General features: G+C 35.8%; 1 pseudogene; it reads left to right on the top strand.

Annotated features, from left to right (window-relative positions):
* The first annotated feature begins 52 nt into the window (after nt 1-52).
* Nucleotides 53-16510, top strand: LOC120206393 (annotated as a pseudogene).
* The last annotated feature ends 5717 nt before the right edge of the window (nt 16511-22227 follow it).

The following is a 22227-nucleotide window of genomic DNA, read 5'->3' as shown; positions in this document are numbered from 1 at the left end:
TGTTGCAGAGTTGGAATTGTGGGATGCAGCTTTATTCGTTTACAGAAGAACAATGGAAGGTGACAGAACAGTGTCCACCCCTTTGGTTGGGCTCAGCATCAATGATGATTCTCAGAGAATGCGAACTCTTCTTGGGTATTTCTTTTTAAACCGATATGATTGTTTCCTTTTAGTACCTCTTACTAAAAATTCATAAAAATCCAGGATTGGTGTTCTTGCCTTCTAGGCCGCGATTGCCCTCCCTCTGCAATTTTTATATATGTTTATTTTAGAAATTGATTATTTTATGTAGTGCTGAGCTTTTCTGACTTTTGCTTCTATAGGAGGACTACCGATCCTACAAGACGTTCTACAAAAGGACAGTGGACAGCTAAAGAGGTATTCATCGTAGTCTATGACTGTTCCTTTATTGATATAATATCGATTATGTGTTTCGAGTCATATATATTGTTGTCCGGTCTTGATTTTAATAAGAAACTCTGCAGTGCTTGAAATGATTCTGAAAGTGCAAAGTTAACGTTGTGAATATGAGATAAACAAATAAATAATGAAATTGAAAAGGATGTGGACGAATTTGAAGTGGTTTGCAAATGAAAGAAGTGTGGTGGTGATAACGGTTGAATGGATATAACGAAAATGGTGAAGGATAGTTGTTCATATCATTTGGCATCAGAGCGAGCCGATTCAATAAGCGTATCATTTTCTCTCTCCCGAATTAGTAAAAAAAAATAAACATATATAAAAATTGCATCCTTTCAAAATAAACTCTAGATCGTAATAAAAGGATTGATAAATACTTTAAGCATGATGGTTTTCTATTCAAGGAAGGGAGACTATGCGTCTCTCAAGGTTCCATGCGAGAATTGCTCAATAAGGAAACCCATAGAGGAGGATTAATGGGATATTTTGGGATAGCAAAGACTTTGGCTATACTTCAAGAACACCTATATTGGCCCAAAATGAAACGAGATGTGGAAATATTATGTGAGCGTTGCATTACTTGCTGGAATGTCAAATCTAAAGTCATTCCACATGGAATTTACACACCACTACCCATTCCGTAAGCATCATGGATGGATATTTTAATGGATTGTGTGCTAGGGCTTCTGTAGACACTTATTTTCGTCCGAATTATTTTTTGAAAATGATTTTTTATTATATACTATATATAGTTTGAAATCATTTTGGAAATTATATAATATATGGTTTTTAAAAATATTTTTAGAAAACTTATATAATATATGGTTTTGAAAATATTTTGAAAAATATACATAATATATAGTTTTTTACAAACGTTTGAAAATATTATATAGTTTTTGAAAATACATATAATATATAGTTTTGAAATCATTTTGAAAACATAGTTTTAAAACATTCTTGAAAACTATATAATTTTGAAAACATTTTTAAAAAAATATATAATATATAATTTTAAAATATTTTTTTGAAATATATATTATATAGATTTTTGGAAAATATTTTTATAATAATATTTTTATTATTGTTTTATTTATTTATTTATTTTTATTTTTTATTATTAATTTTATTTTTATTTTTTGTTTTATTGTCCAGATCCAATAACCAATCCAGCAAAGGGTCCATTATCTTGGTCCAATAACTGGGCCTGAACCAGCCCAGTAAATTTTAGGGTTTGGAACCATAAAGGTGGTATCATCAAAGAGCCGCATGGAGGGCGCACGTGACAACACGCGCCAGTCAACAGAGTCACCGAAACGGTCAACCAGATATCCTGGGACTGACCCATGCCGGGGTGACCAGCCTCACAACAATCACATCCCCCTTGTTTCGGGGCTAGAAACGGCCAAAACCAGGCCATACAAGCCGGTGAGGCCATACGACGGGGGGACCGAATGTGAGAGCCCACAAGAACGGCCAACAGAAAATACCCACACAACAGAGTACACAGAGAACCAACGGGGGGCCAAAAATCATCGAGTATAAAAACCACAAACGAAATAGTATGACCACGAACTCATCACAACAAAACCACGACAAGAACAATAAACGCAATTGCAACATCATCGAGAGCCAAACCACCAAAAAACCATTTGAAAAACCTGAAGCCAAGCAAAAAAAAAAAAAGAAACACAAAAATATGAAAAGTCTATCGTAGATCTATGGACTTTGAGGTGTTTCCAGACAAAACGAAGCTTGAATTCGTATCCGTGGTTGAAAAACGCATCGAAAGGTGACGCCTTTCCTCACATCCGGCGGCGACGAACGGCGGTGACCGTCGACCAGCGACGGTCAAAACGGCGGAACCTCCACTGGAGTTGGGCTCCGGTTGAAGCTTAGGAGAGAATACTCTCCATCTCTCTCTCTCACCATCTCTCTTCATTTGTGCAAATGAGTAAAATGAGCAAATTGGGGCTATTTTCTCGACTTATGTACAACAATTGAAACGAAGCCGTTTGTACTAGGGGTTGTTTGAGTAATTGCAGCGTGTGGCCTAATCTCATCACAGGTCCCTCATCCCCTGTAATGTTATTTTCTAGTCATGGATGGGACTTTTAATTTTGTTTATTTTAAGCATCAATGTTTCAATTATTTTATTTTAGTCTGATTCTTATTTGTTTTGTTATTTTCATTGAAATTTGACTAAGGATATCATACTTGAAAATGTTTTATTTTAGTCCCCGTCTCGTTTAGGTTTATTTATTAATTGGTCCCCGATTTTTTTCATTATTATTATCATTGATTTAACTTTTTATTTCATTTTTCTTATTAGTTTTTCAAGTTCAATTTTTACTTTTTTTTATTTTAGCCCTTTGGTTATTATTTTTTTTTACTTCATTTCGTTTTTATTTTATTATTTTTATTACTTTCTTTTTTTCCTTTTATTTATCTATGTTATTTATTTTCATTATTATTATTATATTAACATTTTTTTTAGATTTTTTTATCTATCTAACAATTTCTTTTTCAGTCGTAATTCTAACCGCTCAATGGTAAGTAATTCATATCAAATTTTTTAAATTTAAATTCTAATTTTCGCAATTAAAGACAACCGACAAATTAATTGGTACTGAAAGAGCGGTTCAAGGGTGCTAATCCTTTCTTGACCGTAACTGACTCCCTAACCCGACACGTTTCTGGTAAAATGCAGATCAGGTAAGATGGTGTCTGACCCACCTAAATTCTTTTTAAAATGGTCGGCGTCGACTCTAATCTAATCATTTCAAAGTCGAAGCCTAAATCTGGGCCTACTCGAAATATAGTCGCGACAGCTTGGCGACTCTGCTGGGGAAACAAGTAAGTGAGTCAGGCATAAATTAATTTTCGGTTGCCTTTTTTAGCGAAAATAGTACATTTTAATTTTAATTTATTTATTCGATTTCAATTATTTACCTTTGATTACTTTTCAAGTAAATAGTTGTACTGACTTTTTTTTCAATGATTTTATATTTTCAAAGTTTTTTCATTTAAGGCTCTATACCCGAGCTTCAAACCCTATTTAAGTGGGGGTGAAAGCGACGCCTTCGTGAGAATTTTTTCTCCGCACATGCCTAGCAAGTAACCTTCGGGATTCATATATATCTTATTTCTCCGTGTGAATTTATTCACCGCACAGGCATAAGGGAATGTGTCCTCTTGAGTTTAACTTAATCCACACAAGCTTGTAATGGGCTTAAGACTAAGGGTTTGGCAAGCCCAAGGGGGCACCAGCAAGAAGAACTCGGGTACCTTCTTTAGGGCCTAAACCAAGGGACTACAAGGAGTTAGAGCCCACCCCAAAACCTCATTGCAAACCCTAGATTGCTTGAATTATTTTCTGCTTTACTTTCTGCTCAAAGCATGCGAACTAGACAAACATGTGGTTAGGATTTGTTTGAAATTAACATGCGGGATAGAGATCATATCCGGGTAGGAATAATAAACATGTGGGGGTAGATATCATGTGTGGTAGGATTTTTCATTTTTATTATTTTTTTGATTTACCTCACTAACTCTTTTTATTTTTGTTCTTTTTCATTTTGTTTTCATCATTTGCATTATTTAAAAGAGGTGTTGATCCACCAAAAACGTGTTTGTTAAACATGAATAATTTGCATTAATGGACAAAGGGATTATAATACGAGAGATGGAAAGCTCAGAAGTCCAGCTATGACTCAGGATGGACCAGGATTTACATTATGCACATCAAACACCAACTTTTTGAGCTTACAAAGGTTGCAGGGGCAAGACGAGGAAAAAGTTATTGACCCAAAGAGTCCTTTTGAAAATTACGAGAACAAGATGGTGAAACCCTAGCTAAGCTGGAGACCATTATTGATGAATTCAAGAAACAAGCCGATAAACTTCATATAGAGGGCTCCAATGGCACTTTTGCTAGAAACAAGCTCGGCAGGGAGTGAAAGTCGGAGATGCAGTCCTTCGAGACCTTTTTTGAGGCAAGTAGCTCGTCACTGGCACTAGTTTAGCGAAAGGAGCCGGAACGGTTCGATAGGATATTCAACCAGTGACAAAAAAGATGGAAGACAATCTACTTGTCAGGGGTTGTTCGGGATCTATACCATCAAAATGTTTTTGTCTCTCCAGACGTAACATTTTTCCCAAATAAGGATTATTCATAATAACAGACACATTTTTGGATCAATGTCTTGGGCATTTCATGCATCATGCATTTAGACATATTTTGCATTTTGTTATTTTCTTTGCATTTGGATTAACTAACGGAAGAATATCTCATCAAATGGAGCAAATACTGGATACACCGCCTCAAACGTTGGACACACCACATCCGCATAACACCCGCTTGAAAAAGAAGCAAATAGAGGCCAAAATCGCTCAAATCGAGGAGAACATGGCAAAACTACAGAAAGAGCTGGAGGATAAGATGACTCTGAACAGTTAAAGTACCATGGAGTCCATCAAGAAGAACCAAGAGTCCTTGGTTGATTAAATTGTGGCTAAGTTATCGGGTCTCTAACAAGCCAGTATATCATGGGGTAGGTTCCTCTAAAAGGGTCACCATACCACCAACCCCACAAATGGTTATCTCACCAGGGATCTTACCTGGACTGTAAGGGGACTCATCTGCTACCAAAGGGAAAGTCGTATCTATTACAAACATACAAGCTTCCGCAACCAACACTGACAATCATCCGGAAGACTATCATATCTCGGATTTTGACGAGGAAGATAAGGCAAAGAAGATGGAAGAAAAAATCAGGATGTTAGAATACTAGATGAAGATGGTCAAAGGGGACCAGAACTATTATGGAGTAGATGCAATGGAGTTGAGCCTGGTTTCAGATTTAGTGTTTCTAGCAAAGTTCAAGGTCTCTGAGTTCGATAAGTTCGACGGGAACAGTTACCCCTCAGCCCACATCATTATGTTCTATCAGAAAATGACAGGGTATGTGGTAAATGACCAACTCCTGATCCACTACTTCCAGGAGAGCCTGTCTGGTTCAGCTATCCGGTGGTACAACCAGCTCAGTCAAACTTATATCAAGACATGGAAAGATTTAGCCAAGTCTTTCTTGGAGCAATACAAGCATATTAATGATATAAGACCAGACCGGGTTATGTTACAAAGCCTAGAGAAAAAGCACAATGAAAGTTTCTGACAATACGCATAGCGATTGAGGGATTTGGTTGTGCAAGTTCACCTACCTTTGGATGAAAAAGAAACCAGAAAGTTGTTTGTACAAACCCTGAATGCACCTTACTTTGGGCACCTAGTGGCAATCATATCGGGAAGTTTCTCAAATCTAGTTATGGCTGGTGAGATGATCGAGTTGGCCATAAAGCAAGGAAAGATTGAGGGAGATGACTCCAGTAAGAAGCCTCCCATGAAGAATAAAGAGATAAAGATCAACAATGTCAACACCTACAACACCAACAAAGGTGTTACGATTTCAAGTTCAAAAACCACTGCTACTTCTAAACAAACTCATAGAGAACCAAGGAATGAAAGGGAATCTTACCTGACTAATCTGGGGATTAGACCTCGTAATATCTTCCGTGAAAAGATTCGCATCATTCCAATACCAATGACATATGAGGAGTTGCTCCCAACGCTAGTGGAGAAGAATCTTGTGACTCCGATTCAGTCCAAACCTAGAGAGGCCCTATATCTTGAAGGTCATGATATTAACGTCGTATGCAGTTATCATATTGGGAGCTCAGGGAACACTACTGAGAACTGTAGGGCATTGAAACGTAAGGTCCAAGATCTGATCGATTCAGGGGCATTGACTTTCAATGTGTAATGGGGCATTCTGATCGAGAGTCGGATGGAGCATCCATCAGGAACTTTGTTGTATTCTCAACCATATCATCTTATTTAAACTTGTTTTTTCTTTCATACTTCTTATTTGTGAATGTTTTTAAGTCACTTGACGTTCAAACATTTTAAATAAAATGTTTCATTCTGAGGAAATGAGCAAGTTTTAATCCTGAATTCCTTGAATATAACCTTAATCAAAAACTTTTTAATAATTGAGGTTGTGAATCTTTGACAAATGAAAATATTGAACCCTACAAAACAAGGACCACTTTTAGAATATATATCATTCTCTTACAATAACCAAGCTAGCCCTCTTCTCACATGTATAGCCAATCAAAGAAGCGAACAGAATGGGGCAACTAGCACATAAGATTGCAAAACTAATTGGTTTATACCTTTGTTTATGACGTTCAGTGATGATCATTATCTTCACAGATGGAATAGTCGAGTAAGCAAATCTGGTTTAGGTCAGTTGTTTGGAAATTGAACTCTAAAGATGAGATTCTTTGACTTTCAAAAACACCTAGACTATAACAGGTTCTTCTTAACAAACTTAAGAAATTGGACTCGAATACCCAGATTATAACATTATATATATACAATAAAGCTTGAGATGTCCCTCTAAAGTAATTGGTTAAACGCCCCGTCTTTATGGATAAGATTCAGCTAGCCTGATCAAGGTGATTATAATGTGCAATAAAGCTTGGGTTGTCCCTCTAGAGCAATTAGTTAAACACCCCGGCTTTATGGATAATATTCAGCTAGCCTGATAAAGGCAATTATAATATTTATACAATGATATTGAGCTGTCCCTCTAGAACAATTGGTTAAACGCCCCGGCTTTATGGATTCAGCTAGCCAGACAATGGCAAAATTAAATAAGGAGTTTTGGTAAAAGATGGACTAAGGGAGTTAAGGAACACCTTTTATAGTCAATTTGACACGAGCACTCAGGAATTTCATTTTTAAACCGATATTTCTGCACTACCTTTGTTAGAGGAGCCTACGAAGCTTGAACAAATGGAAGATTTCAGAGAACTGAAACAGAAGTGTTTTGAAAGGTCTAGCCATTGATTTTTCTAGTTGTGTCATTTTGTTCGCCTCCGATTAAAATATCAAACCAAGAAAGAGGGGCAAGCCATGACCGAATTGAGGAAACAAACCTTAGGATTTAGGTAGCCCACCTCTAAACCAACTTTTCGATCTTGATATTTGTCAAAGATTTGCAGCTATCAAAGCTTAAAAAAGAATTTGATTCTTTTGATATCCAATGAACTCATGTTTTATGATTTGTTTCAATTGTGAAACCTAGAAGGAGGCAATATTTTTCAAAATTCCTTTTGATGTTTTTCAAAATTTTGAAAATTCAAAGAAAAACATTTTCAAACAAGATAAGTTCTCTGGAAGCATATCTTGGAATTCAACAAATATCTCTCCGAAGCTCAAGATAAAAGCTGGGGCAAAGGAAATCATTTTTGGGTCAAAATTTGATAGGGAAGGAAAACAAATTGTCTTAGGTTGAGGTTTGCAAGAGTACACCCTGGTGGAAATGAAGACAAACTGAGTTAGGGATAGAATGAAGACTGCTCACGCAATTATTCCCTTCACAGATCAACATTTTGTACATCAGATTTAAGCATGTTAAAGAATCAAGATCAAGAATCAAAAATTCAAGATTCCAGAATCAAGAGTTATCGAGACTAACAACCAGAGATTGAGAGTTCTCTCCAAACCCTAAAATAACATATTTTACATATACATTTTAGGCATACATAAGAGCATTGCATCCATAGCATCGCATATGTGCATAATTTTGCAGATTCATGCTAGAGTCAATTTCAACTTTACAACGGAAGATATTGAGCTCGAAAAAGATGCAATTTACAAGTGTGGATTTTAACTTCACAAATAAGGAAATCATGCCCGATGAAGTGATTTAGTGTCACAGCAAACATGCCATCCACATATTTGACTTCCTTAACTCAACGATTAAGAGCCTCTGAAAGGATTTCTTTAACATATCGCCTTTGAGATTGTTTCTCTCGAAACAAGGGGTCGTCTCTCATGAGACTAATTTACTCAAAACAAAGTTTTGTCTCTCTTGAGACAGTTTCCCTTGAAACAAATTTTGTATCTTTTGAGACAGTTTCCCTTGAAACAAAATCTTTGAATTTTTTTTCCTTGAAACTAACTTCGTCTCCCCTGAGACAGTTTCTTTTGGAACTAAGTTTTGTCTCTCTTGAGACAGTTTCTCTTGAAACAAATTTTGTCTCTCTTGTGGCAGTTTCCCCCTGAAACAAATTTTGTCTCTCTTGAGACAATTTCCCTTGAAACAAAATCTTTGAATATGTTTTCCTTGAAACAATTTTTGTCTCCCTTGAGACTGTTTCTCTTAAAACAAATTTTGTCTCTCTTGAGACATTTTCTCTTAAAACAAATTTTGTCACTCTTAAGACAGTTTCCCTTGAAACAAAATCTTTGAATCTGTTTTTGTTGAAACAAATTTTGTCTCTCTTGAGACAATTTCTTTTGAAACAAATTTTGTTTCTCTTGAGACAGTTTCCCTTGAAACAAATTTTGTCTCTCTTGAGACAGTTTCCCTTGAAACAAATTTTGTCTCTCTAGAGACAGTTTCTCTTGAAACACCAATCTTTGAAATCGTTTCTCTTGAAACACAAAAAAAACCTTTGAAATGTTTTTCTTGAAACACAAAGACCCTCGAGTTCGATTTCATTCAGCTCAAGGACCTATCAACCACATGGTGGTGTCAAAGAACTACTTTCCAGTTGAATTTTAACCAAGGTCTTAAACCGAGAAGAAGACCAAAGTTGACTACAATTTGGGCAACGAGAAGTCGTATCCCGATTCAAATCCCCGAATTGCGGCTTCAATTCTTTATCATTTCAAGATGGACTCGACTTTGCGACGGAGGAGCCATCCGGAACTCAATTCGACAGGGAGTTACTCTATTCAATCTTCAACTCCACCGGACGAAAATTTGTGTTTTTTTATCTTTGTCTTATTTTTCGTTCCACGAAAAAAGAAAAAGAGGGGCAGTTTTAGACACTCATTTTCTTCCGAATTGTTTTTTGAAAACGATTTTTTTAGTATATATTATATATAGTTCGAAATCATTTTGGAAATTATATAATATATGGTTTTTAAAAATATTTTTAGAAAACTTATATAACATATGGTTTTGAAAATATTTTGAAATATATATATATAATATATAGTTTTTGAAAAACGTTTGAAAATATTATATAGTTTTTTAAAAACATTTTAAAAATGTATATATTATATGGTTTTTGAAAAACATTTTGAAAATACATATAATATATAGTTTTGAAAACATAGTTTTAAATTTTTTTTGAAAACTATATAATTTTGAATTTAAAAATATATATATAATATATAATTTTGAAATATTTTTTTGAAATATATATTATATAGGTTTTTGGAAAATATTTTTATAATAATAATATTATTGTTTTTTTTATTTATTTATTTATTTATTTATTATTAATTTTATTTTTATTTTTTGTTTTATTGTCCAGGTTCAATAACCAATCCAGCAAAGGGTCCACTATCCTGGTCCAATAACTGGGCCTGAACCAGCCCACTAAACGTTAGGGTTTGGAACCCTAAAGGTGGTATCATCAAAGTACCGCATGGAGGGGTTTAAAGGGGCGCACGTGACAACACGCGCCAGTCAACAGAGTCACCGAAACGACCGGCCGGATATCCCGGGACTAACCCATCCCGGGGAGACCGGCCTCACAACAGTCACACCCCCTTGTTTCGGGGCTAGAAACGACCAAAATTGGGCTATAAAAGCCGGTGAGGTCATGCGACGGGAGAACCCACAAGAACGGCCAACAGAAAATACCCACACAAAATAGTACATAGAGAACCAACAGGGGCCAAAAATCATCGAGCCATAAAAACCACAAACGAAACAGTACAACCACGAACCCATCATAACAAAACCACGACAAGAACAGTAAATGTAATCGCAACATCATCGAGAGCCAAACCACCACAAAACCATTCGAAAAATCCGAAGCCAAGCAAAAAAAAAGATACACAAAAATACAAAAAGTTTATCGTAGATCTACGGACTTTGAGGCATTTCTAGACAAAACGAAGCCCGGATTCGTATCCGGGTTTGAAAAACGCATCGAAAGGTGACATCTTTCCTCACCTCCGGTGCCGACGACCGGCGGCTACCGCTGGCCATCAACGGTCGAAACGGCGGAGCCCTCACCGGAGTTGGGCTCAAATTGAAGCTTAGGAGAGAATACTCTCCATCTCTCTCTCACACCATCTCTCTTCATTTGTGCAAATGAGTAAAATGAGCAAATTAGGGTCATTTTCTTGACTTATGTACAATGATTGAAACGACGTCGTTTGTACCGGGGGCTGTTTGCATAATTTCGACGTGTGGTCTAATCTCATCGTAGGTCCCTCATCCCCTGTCATGGATGGAACTTTTAATTTCGTTTATTTTAAGCATCAATGTTTTAATTATTTGATTTTAGTCCGATTCTTATTTGTTTTGTTATTTTCACTGAAATTTGACTTAGGATATCATACTTGAAAATGTTTTATTTTAGTCCCCATCTCGTTTAGGTTTATTTATTAATTGGTCCCCAATTTTTTTTCATTATTATTATCCTTGTTTTAACTTTTTATTTCATTTTTGTTATTAGTTTTTCAAGTTTAATTTTTACTTTTTTTTTTATTTTAGCCCTTTGGTTATTAGTTTTTTTTTACTTCATTTCGTTTTTATTTTATTATTATTTTATTATTATTTTATTTTTATTACTTTCTATTTTTTCCTTTTATTTATCTATGTTCTTTATTTTTATTTTTATTATTATATTAATATTTGTTTTAGATTTCTTTATCTATCTAACATTTTCTTTTTCAGTCGTAATTCCAATCGCTCAATGGTAAGTAATTCGGATCGAATTTTTTAAATTTAAATTTAAATTCTAATTTTCGCAATTAAAGACAACCAACAAATTAATTGGTATAGAAAGGGCAGTTCAAGGGTACTAATCCTTCTTTGACCTTAACCGACTTTCGAACCCGACACGTTTCTGGTAAAACGCAGATCGGGTAAGATGGTGTCCGACCCACCTAAATTCATTTTAAAATGGTCGGCGGCGACTCTAATCCAATCATTTCAAAGTCGAAGCCCAATTCCGGGCCCACCCGAAAGACAGCCGCGACAGCTTCCAAGTTGATAGATTTTCCAAAATGGCTCATTTCATTCCTTGTGACAAAACTAATGATGCCTCACATATTGCTACTTTGTTTTTCAGGAAAAATTTAAGGCTACATGGCATACCTAGAACTATTGTGTCTGATCGGGATGTGAAGTTCTTAAGCCACTTTTAGAGAGCCTTATTGAGTAAGATTGGTACTAAGCTACTATTCTCCACCACTTGCCACCCTCAAATAGATGGTCAAACTAAAGTGGTGAATCGAGTACTTTCCATGTTACTTCGATCCATTATTCAAAAGAATTTGAGAACATGGGAGGAGAGTTTACCACATGTGGAGTTTACATACAACAGTTCAATCCATACTTGTACGGGGTGTACACCTTTCGAAGTGGTGTATGGGTTCAATCCATTAACACCGATAGACTTGTTACCATTACCCGCTGATCAAATTGTGAATAAAGATGGATTTAACAAAGCTGAGTTTGTTAAGAAGCTTCATCAACAAGTGAGGGAGAACATTGAAAAGCGAACTAAGAATTACAAGCAGCATGCAAATGACTTGGTGAACTTAAATGATTTAATCAGATCAAGAAGAAAGTTAGGGCTGATTGGAATCACATCACTTATGTTTTAAGACATTGCCTTCCAATCTATAACTTTTTTGCACTTTTTCTGCCATGTATTATAGCGTCCCCTAGTTTAGTCCTACCCTGTAATATATGTATCAGTGTAACATCTATAGTTTAGTCCCATGCATATCCTTTAATGATTTTTCATTTTGACTACATAATTGTATGCGCTTCCAGGATGAGATTTTGTGCAATGATGTTCAACGTTTTAAAGGAAATAATTGGAAAAAGATAGGTATTCTTCTTGAATTTAAGAGGTATAATAGCTCTTTGTGCGTTGTTTTAAAAGGTCAAAAAACTATAGGTGAGCTAGGAACCAACATTATAATAAAATGTCTTGGTGAACTTCAATGATTTAATCAATTCAAGAAGAAAGTTAGGGCTGATTGGAATCACATCACTTATGTTTTAAGACATTGCCTTCCAATCTATAACTTTTTTGCACTTTTTCTGCCATGTATTATAGCGTCCCCTAGTTTAGTCCTAGCCTGTAATATCTGTATCAGTGTAACATCTATAGTTTAGTCCCATGCATATCCTTTAATGATTTTTCATTTTGACTAAATAATTGTATGCGCTTCCAGGATGAGATTCTGTGCAATGCTGCTCCACGTTTTAAAGGAAATAATTGGAAAAAGATAGGTATTCTTCTTGAATTTAAGAGGCATAATAGCTCTTTGTGCGTTGTTTTAAATGGTCTAATGGTAAGCTGGTTCATCTGCAGCCGAGTGTTTCAAGGATCGGACTGATGTACAGTGCTTACACAGGTGGCAAAAGTGGTCAACCATTGCTCAGCACTTACCTGGACGAATTGGAAAGCAATGCAGAGAAAGGTGTGATTATGGAACTGTTAACTTTAATGCTTTAATCTTATTTACATTTAGAACTTAGGAGAGGAGTTTGAACCTTAGAATTTACCTTTCTTGGGATGATGACAACAGCTGAGCTAAGCCTGGTCGAATTGATTTAATGTTGTTGATTTTAACAATTTGTGAGAGATTTTCACTTTGGGATGTTATTGCAAACATCTTCTCTTGTATTTTATGCAAGTATTTGCTGTTTTAATGCTCCTCTTTCTCCTCGAATATATAAGAAAAAAGAATTCGCTCTTCTCTTACGTATGTGCTCTAACAAATAAGTACTAATGCAGGTGGCATAATCATCTCAATCCTGCCATAGACAAAGAGGCATGGACTCAAGAAGAAGAGTTGGCTCTGATTCGTGTTCATCAGATATTTGGGAATAAATGGGCAGAGCTCTCTAAGTTTTTTCCAGGAAGGTATGTCTACTTATTATTCAGAGAAGCCACACCATTCCATCAAAGTTATATTGAGATCACCTCTATTTTTCTCGTATTCATTTTACTTCCTCCTGTCCTGTGACTGCAAGTCGTCAGCTGATATTTGTTTAAACTCTAATGTTCTGTTTGTTAGAAGTTAATATATTTCTTGCATTCAACATGCTTTAATTCCATCTTTGTACCGGTAACAGGACAGACAATGCAATAAAAAATCACTGGAACAGTTCGATCAAAAAGAAATTAGACTCTTATATAGCATCAGGCCTTTTAGAACAATTCTCACTTCTTGCTAATCAATGCCAGCCTAGGCCTTTATCTTATTCAACGATTCAGAGCAATGTAGATGATAGTGCTGCCAAATTTAGGACAGAAGCAGAGGACATATCAGAATGCAGCCAAGAGTCAGCTATGGTTAGCTGCTATCAGTCTACAAGTGATATGGCTAATGCTGCTGTGCATACAAGACAGCAATTCCACTTCACTAAAATGCCCGGTAAGGAGAAAAATTCCAATCCAGCTCCTTGTTCAGAAGATTATTGCCCACCTTTGGAAGCTGTCAACTTCTCCATTGCAGAACCATCTGGACCAAATAACTGTTTAGACACCAGCGAAAGCCATGAAGTGATGAATATTGCATTTCAGTCTTCTGTAGGACTAAGTGCTCCTACACCTTTCATTAATATGGTTGTAGCTTCAGACAAACCAGAACAAACTTTGATACCCGATGATGAATGCTGTAGTGTCCTATTCTAGAAGGCAGTGAATAATGGAGGCTTTGCCTCTGAAAATTTTACACAAGGATCTAATATGGTTGGAATGGGTGGCTTCACAAATGCGTCACTTTCTCAGGCTTCAGACATCCAAATATCTGAAACTGGAAGAACTCCAGCCTTACAATATAATTGTCCTTCAAGGTCTGAAGTATTACCAATCTCATGCTGTCAGTCTTGTGTGTCTCCTTCACTTCTTTCAGTTGAGGATGGTACACATCTGATTGGAGGTGAGCCTTGTCAGTTAAACAGTCAACCTTTTTCAAATCAAGGGCAAGAATTTACTATGAATGCACATGATGGCTTTATCTACACCAGTGATGATCACACAGATAATACAGACTTGCAAGGGGAATTTTACCTTGACAAGGATTCTCGGAAGTTGGTTCCGGTGAATACTTTTGGTTTAGAATCAAATGTACTAGAAACTTCTCCTAGGGTGGATGATAAGCCAATGTTGCCAGCAGATCAAGATGTTGGAGGTCTATGTTATGAATCTCCTCGATTTCCAAGATTGGATATGTCATTTTTCAGCTGTGACCTTGTACCCTCTGGCTGTGATATGCAGCAAGAATACAGTCCTCTTGGTATTCGCCAGCTGATGATGTCTACTACGAACTGCATCAGTCCATTTCGGTTGTGGGATTCACCGTCACGAGACAATAGTCCTGATGCTCTGCTGAAAAGTGCTGCAAAAACTTTTACTGGTACACCATCCATTTTGAAGAAACGCTACCGTGACCTTCTATCACCTTTATCAGATAGACAAAGATTACTCTCGCTTGGATGTAATGTTCAATGAGAGCAGGACCCGGAACACATCACAAGTGCGTTCATCTGAACATAAAATCAACTTCAGTGTCTCCATTGAAGAAAAAGAAAACTCATCTCAAGCATTTGATGAGGAACACGTCAATGGGGGAGATCATACTGAATCTTTAGATAGCGAAGGTCAGAAGAATGATTCTAATGGAACTAATTCCCTAGGAAACATAGAAAACGAAGCCTGCGAAATTCATACCAAGGACAAAACTGAAATTGCTGATTCTTACAAAATTATGAGTTCTTTGCATACAAAATTGGATATCTTTGTCTTAATTCTTTTTTATTTATTACATTTATATTCCATTTTGCATCTAATAGTGAATTGATATATTATTTACTAATATTTTCCTTTATACTTTTGACAGGTTCAGCGGCCTGCTCCTGTGCTTGTTGAGCGTAAGTTAAATGATCCAATGTTGTTTTCTCCTAATCATGTTGGTCCTAAAGCAGACAAATCATCGTTTTCTTCAAGCATGCAAACTCCAAGAAATCGACAACATTAAAGCTTAGAGGCCATAACAAATCAGGGTCTTGCATCTGAATGCTTGTTGGGAAACACGTGCATAGTTGTTAGCTCCCCTACTCTGAAAATAAAGAAGAGTGAAGGCCACTCAGTTGTTGACACTGCAGTACATTCATCATCAACTCTAGAGAATTTGGTTGATAGTACTGGGAATAACGCTGTTACTGAAAGTTATAACATGTAAGATTGGAACTGCTCCCTATTGTTATCATATTGCTATAGTAGTTTAATCGTTTAGCTACCCTATGTTCCTGCAGTTCAAATGCTAGGATAAATTGATTGGTTGTTTGCAAGTTTACTTTCTTGATATGGATTGACAGATTTGGAGATACTCCATTCAAAAGAAGTATTGATTCGCCTTCAGCATGGAAATCTCCTTGGTTTATCAACTCTTTTGTTCCCGGCCCAAGACTTGACACAGAAATAACAATTGAGGTAGATTTTTAGAACTTAAAACTCTCTGTTTAGGGTTTGTAATGATTGGAATTTGTTTCAGGACATAGGATATCTTATGAGCCCCGTGGAGAGAAGCTACGACGCCATTGGGTTGATGAAACAATTGAGCATAATGCAGCTGCTTATGCTGATGCCTTGGAGGTTGTGGGAAATGAAACTCTGGAATCAATTATAAAAGGCAGAGGCATCAACAATCCAAATAACATGGACAAAGAGAACAATCAGTCGGAGAACCCTTCACATTTGGCTTCAAATATCTTGGTATTACTTATAAACCAGTCTTTACATCATCTTTTCTTCCTCCGTTAGTAAGAGCAGTTCATTGAGGATAACATGGCGATTTTCTTGCAGGCGGAGTGCAGGACGCTTGATTTCAGTGAACGTGGAACACAATTAATGGGAGCTGAAAATGGAAAGTCCTCAACAGCCATGAGTATCTCAAGCCCATCTTCCCATCTTGTAAAAGGTTTGAGATAGTGCTATCTTTAAACTAAAAGCCTCCAATGTTATTTTATCTCATTTGTTTATATATAGTTCTCGGGTGCTTTACAAAGTGTCGACATCCGTTTTTGTCCGGGACTTTTCTATTTAATTTTAATTTTATTATTATTATTATTATAATTATTATTATTATTTTACAATTTACAATATTTTGCATGCTTAATTTTGTAGCCCAAATACGAGGCCTAATCCCTAAAACATCACTCAGACCCTGCCCAAAAGCCAAGCCTAGTACCATGCTCAGCTGACCCAAACAGCAGACCCGATTGGAGATCCGACCTAACCTAAAACCCTAAAACACATTAGGGTTTCTTGTAGGTTCTATGCGCCGCTTTGGATTCCAACCGTTGGATTAGACTCGATCCAACGGTCCAAGATGACCCAATTTAGGGTTTCCTCTCACTAGCTCAACGGTCGCGCCGCCTTTTCAACTTCTCAGCCGCCGAGCCGTTCAAGCCGAGATGTTCCACTGCCGTCGCCGTCCTTCCCTGCACCAACAGTGACCAGTTTCTATCAAGAATCCATCCACAGTGATAGAAATCAAATATCACACCAAGTCAGAACAAATCTACAACAAATATTATCCTAGAAGCTAGGATATTATTACCCTACCTTAAAGAGTTCAATCAACCATCACCAATCAGAGGAGAAGCATGAAAAAGAGAAGACAGAGGAGATAAGGGGAAGGGGTAGAGGAGAGCATTAGGGGTTTTGGAGAAAAGAGATAGAAACTGAGAGGGGAGTTTCCAGAACAAAAAGAAAAAAAAAAGGAGAGAGCTTCAGGTAGGGGGCGACGAACCAGAAAAAAAAAAGGAAATGGGAGAAAAAAACCCGAGAGATTTGGGGGAAATAAAAACAAAAAAAAAGAAAGCAAATAGAGAGAGAAATACATAGAGTGGAGAGGAACCAAAGAGAGAAACCCTTACCTCGTTCCATCGTTGAAATCTAAGGTCACAGAGTCGAAAAATCCGAAGGGTTCTTCGTAGATTCACAGTGTTTGAGCCTTTTTTTGGGAAACTAACCCCAGATTCATGACCAGGGCATTAAGGCACTTCAATTGGTACCCTCCTTTATCCGCTCCGGCGGAAGCGGCTGCCGGTCAATGGCGGCCGGCACAATAGAACCCCACCGAAATCTGGGTTTTGGTTGAAGCTGGAGAGAATTTTCTCTCTTTCTTTTACTCTCTCTTCTCTCTCGTGGGAGATGGAAGTAAATGGCCGGGGGGTTAAAAGGGACATTTATACCCTGAGCGAAACGACGCCATTTCAACAGGGGCCTTCTGTGTATTTTCAGCGTGTGGGGTAACTACACTTTAGGTCCCTATCTCTTTGTAATATCATTCTTGAGCCATCTAATGAAGTTTCACTTTATTTGATTTTGAGCACTCACATTTCATTATTTACTTTATAGTCCTGTTATTATATGTCATTTTATTTTTTATTAAGTTTGGACTTTGGGCATTGTATTTTTAATAGTTTCATATTAGTCACCGATTTAATGTATGGTGTACTTTATGTTGTTTGAATTTGGCCACTATAGTTGTAAATCTATTATATTAGTCACTATTTTAGCATTTTGGTTTAAATACTTTTTGATCCTCTATGTTTCTATAATATCTTATTTTAGTCCCTAAATATAATTTATGCCTACTTGAATTTGAGATTTGAATTATTTTGTTTTTTATTTTGGTCACCATACGTTTGTCATTTGTTTTTGGGATTGCTGATTTGTGTTGGCTAGTTCTTAGTTTGATGCATTTCAGTCATGTTATGTTATATTAATATATTTGGTTTAATATTTGATTAGGGTTATTGATCTATGATTTATTTCGTTTAGGTCCTTGTTTTTATTAATTAAATTATTAATGTTTATAATTTGGTTTTTAAACTTGTTTAACTTTTGCTTTAGTCCATTAAATATTTTGGAAGATAAATGTTTTGTTTGTTCTATAGGTCTTATATTTTAATATGAGTTCATTATGTTTATTAAGTGGTTTCAAGTTAAATTTCGTGGGTACTATATGTTTAGGTTTCTTTGTTTATCCTTGTATGGCTTAATCTTTATTTATTTGGTTCATTTCGGTCTTATTATTTTTATTCAAATGCTTTATTAATATACTGTATTTATTTGTACCATGTGTAATTAAATATACTTAATTTTGTTTGATGTAAATATTTATTACGCATATTTTTATTGATATTTATTTCCATTATGTTTCTTTATCTAGTATATGTTATTCGAATATTTCAATAACGCAAATTTGTAGAACGGACGTGGAAAGTATCACTTGATCGAAGTGGTACAATTCAATACGACATTCGAATAAATACGAACTTTAAATAAATCTATTTTCTTTTACTAATTAATTTATTTTAATAATGCAATATGTGTTATTTTTAATTCACTATTTATTTCCTTTTATTTGAAAGCAAACGTCAATTTCACTTATATTCGATTCACATATTTATCAATGAGGGAATATTCTTTACTAATGAGAAATAAACGAGTTAGCTTTTCCGATGGAGGATTGCTAATCTCAAGATTTCTTTTCAAGTTAAAGAATTTTTCCTAATAATATAAGTCATCCGAAGCAAATTAATTATATTTCAATAAATGGATCTTACTTTAAGCATCTATTCGATTTATAATTTCCATCATTACGACAATGTGTAAACGACACAGTACCAATTTTGGGCGTTGTGGGGTGTTAATCATTCCTCACACGTAACCGACTCCCGAACCCATTTTAAACAAATCTTTGGTAAACGCATACCACTTTTGTCTTTAAAAATGATTTTTTTAAAATTATTTTAAAAGATGTTTTTAGGTATTCGATCTACCTAAACCAAAGGTCAATGGCGACTCTATCCAATTTAATTCAAATTAATTTCAAATCGCCCGATTTTTTCAATTAAAGTCATAATCGTTTTTTAAAATAATATTTAATTATTTTACCTAAAAATGGTTATGACAGCTTGGCGACTCTGTTGGAGACCTTTTTTTTACAGAGTCATGTTGTAGGTCACTTTCTCATTCTCGTTGTGGTCGAATTTATGAGTTCGAGTCTTTAGTTAATCTATGATCCTTTTATTGAGGTTTTTAATTGCTTCATTTTTTATTGTTTTACTAACATTTGAATTTTTGCTTTCAGATCGATCCAGGTTTTTGTCGAGTTTTATTTCTTTTTCGTTTTTGAGTCAAATGTAGGTACGCTCCTCCTCACACACATCACATACATTTGCATAACATAAGCTCTAGACTCGAGCTTCGAATCAAATTAGTCGGGTGAATGTTTTACTCTCGTAAGAATTTATTCTTCGTATGAGTTTTAGCAAATAACCCATGGGATACATACCTTATACCTTCATAGGGATTTATTCCTCGTATGGGTATAAGGCAGTGAATCCCCTCGAATTGAACTCGTTCCGTTCGAAACCTGTAATGGGTGAGGATCGAGGGTATAGCAGCCTAAGAGGGCACTGACATCAAGGACAATTCGAGTTCCCTTTTCCTGTTAGAGCCGAAACCATGCATATAATGAACCATAGAACGGTCACCCTATGTATAGCTATACTGAACCTCTGTCCGTCAGTAGGTACCCAAACTAAGTGTACATAAAGGAGGATCGTTTCTAAACCCTTATCTTTTGCTTTATTTTTAGTAGAATTTGTTTTCTTTTCGAATAAAAGCATGCGAACTAGATACCATGTGGTTAGGATTATCTTCTTGAAATTAATCATTTTGGGTAGATAGCATGTCTGGGTAGGAATGTTATTTAATTAAAGCAAGTTTGGGTAGATAGCATGTCTGGGTAGGAATGTTATTTAATTAAAGCATGTTCGGGTATATATCATGACAGGGTAGGTGTTTTATTCATCTTTGAATAAAATTTTTATCTGTATCAATTATTTTACATGTACTAACTTGTTTTTCTCTTTTGTTTGTGTATACTAACTTATTTATGTTGCTTGTTTTATTTTTCATCATTCTTTGCATTGCATTGCATTGACATGACATAATGTGAAAATGTTGATCCGTAAGGGATATTCAAGAGAAAATTTTCACAAGGAGAGATAAAAATTTTCAATCAAGCAGTCGCATACACAGACATGCGCTGAAGGCTAAAAGAAGTTCAAAGTACAAGAACGAGATTTGCTCGAAGATCGTGCAGTATTCAAGAAGATGATCCATTGAGCCGAGAAGTAATCTAGCAGTAGATTCATATCTATAATCATGTCATCACTAATCATCAATGAGCGACGCACTGACTTCAACACCTCCGATGCATTAATGGAGTTGGTTTTACAAAGCATTGAGGGGCATCAGTTCCAAATACAAAGATCCGAGACGAAGCAATGAGCTCGAAGATCGTGCAACATTCGAGACTGAAATGACGATCCATTGTTCCAAAGAGCAATCCAACATTAGATGTTTATCTACGACCATTCCATTAATAACCATCAACGAGCGACTCGCAGACTTCACCACCGCAGGGGCATTAACAGAGTTAGATTACAGAGTATTTGAGGGCATCGTTTTTAAGGACGAAGATCTGAGACGAAGAAGAGATCCACTACAGACTCAACCATTTAAGCGAAGGCATATCCGTAAAGTGGACTGTCTTGTAATGTGAAAGCTTTTATTTCTAGTGGAAATTATTCTAAGATATTCATCGTTGGGATCAACATTTTTGCATCTGCATTTGCATTTCATTTTTAAACATTTTCACATAAACATGAAATTGATCAGCGGAGGATTTGAGGAAGTGGTCCTTACCACATTGACAATTAAGAGAAGAAGCTGAAGTCAGTACGATGAGAGCTTGTTCGGCTGGTTACAGAGTTGAGCCTTCTAGGATGATATGATAAAAGAGTCCCTATATCTTGAGGGTTATGATGTTAAAGCTGTATAGGAATCTCCAGACATTCAGCTGATAACTATAAGACACTGAAGCGCAAGATCCAGAACCTGATGGATTCAGGGGCATGGACAATCAAAGATGGATGGGGCATTGCATCTACCATTTCCATCCATAGAGATTGTTTTGTTTGAACTCTTTTTTTTGCTCTTCCTTTAATATTTTCTTAAATATTTTTAATCTTAATGTTTGAATTTATGTTACCTTCTAAGGTGAAATAATTGAACGAGTTTTATTCTTGAGTTCTTTGAATATCAAATGAGTTATGTATTCTCTTAATTCTTCAAGAATTATAGATTTTTTACATATGACAAGATTAGACCTTTCTCATCCTGTCTAAAACCCCAAAATAAAATCTCTTAATTTTTACCCAAAATAATTCATGGTCATTGCCAAAGAACCAAATTTTGACATTCCTTTTCTTTGAGACTTTTATCTTTTTTCGAGACACAAAAAGTCATACCCTTATCTTTCATTGAGCCAGTAAATTCACACCATTGTCTTCTTAGACGTCAAACCAACATTTTTCTACTAATAAGACCTATAGACATTGAGTACAAGATATTCACTTGAACATGAAGCTTCCTATAAAAAGACAACATTGGGCATATCACATCAAGTTTCTGAAGATGAGTTTGTACAATTGAGGCATACTGGGAGCAAGAAGAAGAAAAAGAAATAATTTTATCATGCATTAATTATATTTTTTATGTGAATAAATAATTAATCCTGAAAATCTATCCCCCTGGGGATACCTCTTCTGCAATGACGTATGTGTATGAGATGATGAACGGTTTTCTTTCTTTATCCCTTCA

This window comes from Hibiscus syriacus, unplaced genomic scaffold (assembly GCF_006381635.1).
Source record: "Hibiscus syriacus cultivar Baekdansim isolate YM2019G1 unplaced genomic scaffold, ASM638163v2 tig00013738_pilon, whole genome shotgun sequence".
NCBI lineage: Eukaryota > Viridiplantae > Streptophyta > Magnoliopsida > Malvales > Malvaceae > Hibiscus > Hibiscus syriacus.
Note: the sequence above shows the minus strand (reverse complement) of the source record. Positions and strands in the feature narration are given on the sequence as shown.